Raw genomic sequence first — 7,198 nt, forward strand, 5'->3', positions numbered from 1 at the left:
AGTATGTGCCAGCCTTTTCAGATTAAACACTATTACTGTACAGAGTGGGGCTCATCTCTGCTCCAGGTCTGCCATGATCTCTCCGGTGGTTTCTCCACTTACTGGTGTTACTCTGGGGATATGCAGCCCTGCTCTTGTTGCCGCTTCCAGCAACAGCTGATCGGTAGGAGAGGCTCCCCTGGGCCTGCTCCCAGACAGCTGGCGGAGCAGAGGCAACGCACTTGAGCCCTGCAGCCTGGACACGGAAGGGAAGCAGGTGGGTCGGGAAGGGGCAGCTGGGCTGACTGGCAAAGCTCAGGACACAGAGGCCAGAAGAATGTGCCCAAAGGACAGCCACCAGCTTCCTTATTGCCATCCATTTGGGGTCCACAGAGGGGCATAGAGAATATGCTTATGTTTACAGAAAGAATTAAAGCGTAAATGAAGAGCTTGCCGCTGTGGGAGCCCCAGACGGACCAAAGCCTGCACCCCCAGCCAAGCACACTATGGCTAGAATCTTCCACAGGGTCTCTGGAAAATGAGCTCAGCCAACAGGTAGCTCAGCTGGTAAAGAATCTGCCTGCAATTTGGAGACCCCAGTTCGATTTCTGTGTCGGGAAGATCCGCTGGAGAAGGGATAGGCTACCCATTCCAGTATTATTGGGCTTCCCTGGTGGCTCACCTGATAAAGAATCTGCCCGCAATGCAGGAGACCTGGGTTCGATCCCTGGGCTGGGAAGATCCCCTGGAGAAGGGAATGGCTACCCACTACAGTATTCTGGCCTGGAGAATTCCTTGGACTGTGGTCCATGTGGTCGCAAAGAGTCGGACACGACTGAACAACTTTCACTTTCAACATAAGGCACTTGTGTAACCCACTTCCTCAAAAGTCACAATCAAATTTCTGCTCTGGGACTTCCCTGGTGGTCCAGTTGAGAGTCTGCCTTCCAATGCAGGGGATGAAGTTTTGATGCCTGGTTCGGGAGCTAGGATCTCACATGCTGTGGGGCAACTAAGACCCTATGCAGCCAAATAAATAAATATTAAAAAAAAAAAAAACCCTTATGCTTCAATGAGACTGACTGCAAATGGGTTTAAGGGATTGTACCGGGATGATAGACATGTTTGAAAATTAAATTGGTTGCACAACTCTGTACCTTTGCTAAAAGGCCTTGAATTGTACACTTAAACAGGTGAATTTTATGATACATTGATTATTAGATAAAAGTCTTTCAAGAAGAAAGAGAAGCATACGTATTCTCATTCCCTTGAGAATTCCTGTCCATTCAGATCCCAGCTTCAGACTGCATTTATGTCCTTGTCTTTCAATCAGTTTTATGGAGGTATAATTTGCATATGAATAAATGTATAGCTTGATGAGTTTAGACAAGTGTATATATCTGTGTAATCACTGTCATGATCATGATATAGAACATTTCTATCCTCCCCAAATTTTCCTCTGAACTCTCTGCAGTCAATTCAGACCTAGCCCCAGGACACCAGTGATCTGCTTTTTGTCACTGTAGATTAGTTCTGAGTCTTCTAAAATTTCATATGAATGTACTCTTTTGTGCCTGACTTCTTTTGCTCAACATAATGTTTTTGAGAATCATCCTTTGCCCCCTTTAAAATCAAACAAAATAAATTTGTGTTGGTGATTTCTTTAAAGTGAGAGGACATCTCTTTGATAAGAACAAGTTTTCTAAACTAAGAAACAACCTTCCTTCATTAGTCTAAAGCTCCCAATTGATAATATTTTTTCTTAATAATGAGTTCAGAAGAAGAAATTTCACTTTAATTTAGAATGAATTTTTACATTATCTCTGTTTAATTTTTCATATTTTTTGGCCATCCTGCATGATATTGGGAGCTTCCCAGATGGCCCAAGTGGTAAAGAATCTGCCTGTTAATACAGGACATGCAAGAGAGGCAGGTTCGATCCCTGGGTTGGTAAGATCACCAAGGAAATAGCAACCTACTCCAGTATTTCTTGCCTGGAAAATTCTGTGGACAGAGGAGCCTGGCAGACTGCAGTCCATGGGGTCACAAAGAGTTGGACACAACTGAGCACGTACACACACACACACACACACACACACACACACACACACACACACACACACGGCACTGGGGACCTTAGTTCCCCAACGATGAATAGAACCCATGCCCCCTGCAGTGGAAGCGCAAAGTACTAACCACCGGACCATGAAAACATTTCCTCTGCTCAATTTTTTAAAAAGTGAAAGAGAGAAGGAGTCAGGTTGCAGGGAAAGAAACACACAAAAACAAAAGTATTTTAAACTAAAACAGTTTCTAAAAGATGTCACATATTTAGTTTTCAAGCCCAATGAATAATTTCCTCAGGAGAGGCAGAATGCTTCGCCTTATGGGTGGCAATAGACATGCAAGTCATTGTTGAAAGACTGAATAAGTATGAAAATATTTACAGGAACAGACAATGTCTCTCCAAATGCACCTAAATTACTGAATGAAGCAGTCGGCGTGAAATCTGCCTTTTGCTGTGGGCAAGTTGTGCTCACAAGATAACAAGCGGTCACTTTGAAGATGCTGAGGGACTTTTTAAAACACCTAAACCAAATGGAACAAAATGTGGGTGTTGGCTGACAAAGAAGGAGTATGCTGAGTCGAAAATGAAGCCACGAGTTGTTATTGAAGCTGAAGGATTGACCTCAAATGGTTTAAGCCACTTGGGGAAGGAGACAACAAGACCATGAGAATAAGCAGAAGCTGGCTTTGCATGGAGCACACAGGCCTCCATCTCTGCCTCCCACAATAAAAGGTTCCATAAATGCTTTCCAAAGAGGTTAGGTGTTTCTCTGCACAGTACCCTAACAACACACCCCATCTCCAGAAATTTCCAAGAACACGGTCTTAGAAATCTCTTTCCATGACTAACACGTAAACAGACATCTGAAGCTTCTACTTCCCGTTCCCTGTCATTCTAACTAGTTGTATCATTTTTCAAGCATTTCATCTTAGAAGAGCACCTGGAAATTGGGTCCTTTGTCAAGACATGGATGGACCTAGAGACTGTCATACAGAGTGAAGTAAGTCAGAAAGAGAAAAACTAATATTGTACATTAATGCATATATGAGGAATCTAGAAAAATGGTGCAGACAAACCTATTTGCAGGGCAGAAATAGAGAAGCAGATGTAGAGAACAGATGTGTGGACACGGATGAGGGTTGAATTGAGCAAATGGGATTGATGTATGTGCATTGCCATGTGTAAAACAGATAGCTAGTGGGAAGCTGCAACAACCAACCACACCCTCTCCTCCTTTGGTATAAAAGAAGCCTGAATTCTTATTTAGTTAAGATGGTTTTTTGGGGACACAAGTCCAACATCTTCTTGGTCCATTGACTTTCCAAATAAAGTCACTATTCCTTGCCCCAGCAACTCATCTCTCAACTTATTGGCCTATCATGAGGTAAGCAGCGCAAGCTTGGGTATCATGGTACTATCTCCTCCTCCAGGAAGCCAGCCAGGGTTAGGAGCCACCTCTCTAAAACTGTATTTGATCCTGTTTAACTCCCTGGTGAAATAAGATTTGTTAAATAATAATTTTTTGTTTCCCTGGTAATTTCTCCTAAGCAAATGCTCAGCCTTGATATGGTCAAAAATATGGTAGAATGGCAGGGGCGGGGGAGAGGCAGGGGGAAAATACTAGCTAGGTGCTTTCAGACTTTTGAATTCAATAACCTGGTTATCTATGGGAATGTGGAGGATGGAAGCATAAACATTATGTTTGGTAGGAGTGAGGTTTGAGGTATACAGGACTCACTCCCATGCCTTCCAGGCTCTAGAATATTCCTCCTGGTGTAGAGGGAGGAGGATAAAGAGGGAAAGAGAGGAGAGCAGAGGGTTGAAGGGTTTCAGAGAGAGGCTCAATCTGGCTTCCCTGGAAGAGTCTTGGGTGATGTTTGTCTGGGGACAAGTGTTGATGAGGAACAGTTCAAAGCACTTTATAGGCATTTAATCTTCACAAATCCTTGGGAGGTAAGTATTATTATTTATGAATGAGAGGTTGAGGTCTAGAGAGGTTAGTGACTTGCACAAAGACACACCTCAGGAGGGTAGGTATGATAGCCTCTAGGGTGTCCTCCAGTGAGTCCAGCTTCCTGGGATTCCTGTCCTTGTGTGGTTGTCCATAGTGAATCAGGATTAGTCTGTGGGACCCAACCAATATGGCAGAAAGGATGGCGTATCACTTTCAAGGCTCAGGTGCAAAAGAAGGAAGCATGAGAGCCAGAATTTGAAGGCTGGTTTTGGAGACACTTTCCCAAGGGCAGAGGGATGAGTTAGGTGTCGCAGGAGTCCTTGCCTCAGCGGGCAGTGGTATCTGCTCTGAAAAGATTGTGAATAATGCGGTCCCAGAGGAAGAAAGCAAGTTCATATCCGGTCGGGGAATCAGGAAAGGCCTGTGGGGCTTTGAAGGATAAGCAGGATTCTTATCAGCAGAGCTGGTTATTAAGAAAGAGAAGAATTCCAAGTGGAGAAATTAGAATAAGTGATGGACAGAGGTGTGCTGAGTGAGCAGCATACATGGCCATCTACATCAGGGGAAAACGGGGCACAATGCTATCATATCACAGTATTGTCAACTGAAAAGAAAATGCACACCCTCCAAGTTGAGAACTGTATTTCATTCAGTGAACAAAACTGAGAATTTTAGTCCAGCAGACAGCCTCTCATATAGCATTGAGGGACTGCTCAGAGAGGAAAGGCAGGAGCCAGGATATATAGGAGTTTTGCAACAAAAACCAGGTAGTCAGAATATCCAAAGATTACTGTTAATTAAAGAAAACCAGACATTGCAAGTTAATTAATTTAATGCTTTGGTGGCTCAGACAGTAAAGAGACTGCCTGTAATACAGCAGGCCTGGGTTCAATCCCTGGGTTTGGAAGATCCCCTGGAGAAGGAAATCGCAACCACCCCAGTATTCTGCCTGGAGAATCCCATGGACAGAGGAGCCTGGCAGGCTTCAGTCCATAGGTGGCAAAGAGTCGGACACAACTGAGCAACTAACACTTTCTATGTATGGGAAGATGCAAGAGTCTGAGATCGCTGAAATCATTCCTTTGATGTGCACCTTAGCTATTAGGGGCTTCCCTGGTGGCTCAGTGGAGAAGGAAATGGCAACTCACTCCAGTATTCCTGCCTGGAGAATCCCATGGATGCAGGAGCCTGGTAGGCTACAGTCCACAGGGTCACAAAGAGCCAGACACAACTGAGTGACTAACACTTAGCTATCTAAGGCCAGCATCCTATTTTTCTCCATCTGAATCCCCTCAGGGTGCACAGTGGTGATGGCTGCAGGGGCTGATGGCTTGATAGCTGCAACATCCTTTGCTTACTGATACTGCAGGGTCCACAGAATGAAAGAGATTCAACTGCTCATTTGACCCAATTCCTTCAGTTTAGTTTTGTCTTCATGGGGTAGAGGGCTTTGAATGACATTTGTAGAATTGCAGCCTTGTTCTGTGGACAGTGAGAAGGCAAGGTTTGTTGGACAGCTGGGGTTAGTCTTCATTGTAAGTTAAAGGATTTGTTTTCAACTCAGTAGAAAAAGAAATGCCGAACTTCCCTGATGGTCCAGAGGTTAAGAATCTGCCTGCTAATGCAGTGGACACAGGTTCAATCCCTGGTCCAGGAAGATTTCATATGCTGCGAGGCAACTAGGCAGGCATGCCATAACTACTGAAGCCCACACACCCAGAGCACATGCTCTGCAAAAAGAGAAGTCACCAAAAGGAGAAGCTCATACACCACAGCTAGAGAAAGCCCACATGCAGCAATGAAAATCTACTGAAGCCAAAAATAAATAAATTTTAAAGATTACAAAAAAAATTAAGGTGACACATGCTCTAGAACTCTAGTTTTCATTTCCAATTGGACCATGTATTATTTGATTTCTGCATGTGTGCATGCTAAGTTGCTTCAGTTCAGTCAGTTCAGTCGCTCAGTCGTGTCCGAATCTTTACGACCCCGTGAACTGCAGCACGCCAGGCCTCCCTGTCTATCACCAACTCCCGGAGTTTACCCAAACTCATGTCCATTGAGTCGGTGATGCCATCCAGCCATCTCATGCTCTGTTGCCCCCTTCTCCTCCTGCCCTCAATCCTTACCAGCATCAGGGTCTTTTCCAACGAGTCAACTCTTCGCATGAGGTAGCCGAAGTATTGGAGTTTCAGCTTCAACATCAGTCCTTCCAATGAACACCCAGGACTGATCTCCTTTAGGATGGACTGGTTGGATCTGCTTGCAGTCCAAGGGACTCTCAAGAGTCTTCTCCAACACCACAGTTCAAAAGCATCAATTCTTTGGCACTCAGCTTTCTTCACAGTCCAACTCTCACATCCATACGTGACTACTGGAAAAACCATAGCCTTGACTAGACGGACCTTTGTCGGTAACATAATGTCTCTGCTTTTTAATATGCTATCTAGGTTGGCCATAACTTTCCTTCCAAGGAGTAAGCACCTTTTAATTTCATGGCTGCAATCACTATCTGCAGTGATTTTGGAGCCCCCAAAAATAAAGTCTGACCCTGTTTCTACTGTTTCCCCATCTATTTCCCATGAAGTGATGGGACCAGATGCAATGATCTTAGTTTTGTGAATGTTGAGCTTCAGGCCAACTTTTTCACTCTCCTCTCTCACTTTCATCAAGAGGCTTTTTAGTTCTTCTTCACTTTCTGCCATAAGGATGGTGTCATCTGCATATCTGAGGTTATTGATATTTCTCCCAGCAATCTTGATTCCAGCTTGTGCTTCTTCCAGCCTGGCGTTTCTCATGATGTACTCTGCATATAAGTTAAATAAGCAGGGTGACAATATACAGCCTTGACGTACTCCTTTTCCTATTTGGAACCAGTCTGTTGTGCCAAGTCCAGTTCTAACTGTTGCTTCCTGACCTGCATACAGGTTTCTCAAGAGGCAGGTCAGATGGTCTGGTATTCCCATCTCTTGAAGAATTTTCCACAGTTTATTGTGATCCACACAGTCAAAGGCTTTGGCATAGTCAATAAACCAGAAATAGATGTTCAGTCCTGTCCAACTCTGTGCAACCCTATGGACTGTAGCCTGCCAGGCTTCTCTATCCATGGAATTCTCCAGGCAAGAATACTGGAGTGGGTTGTCATGCCCTCCTCCAGGGGATCTTCCCAACCCAGGGATCAAACCGGCATCTCTGCA

This window comes from Giraffa tippelskirchi, chromosome 4 (genome assembly GCF_054371585.1).
Source record: "Giraffa tippelskirchi isolate mGirTip1 chromosome 4, T2T-mGirTip1v1.2.pri, whole genome shotgun sequence".
Taxonomy (NCBI): Eukaryota; Metazoa; Chordata; class Mammalia; order Artiodactyla; family Giraffidae; genus Giraffa; species Giraffa tippelskirchi.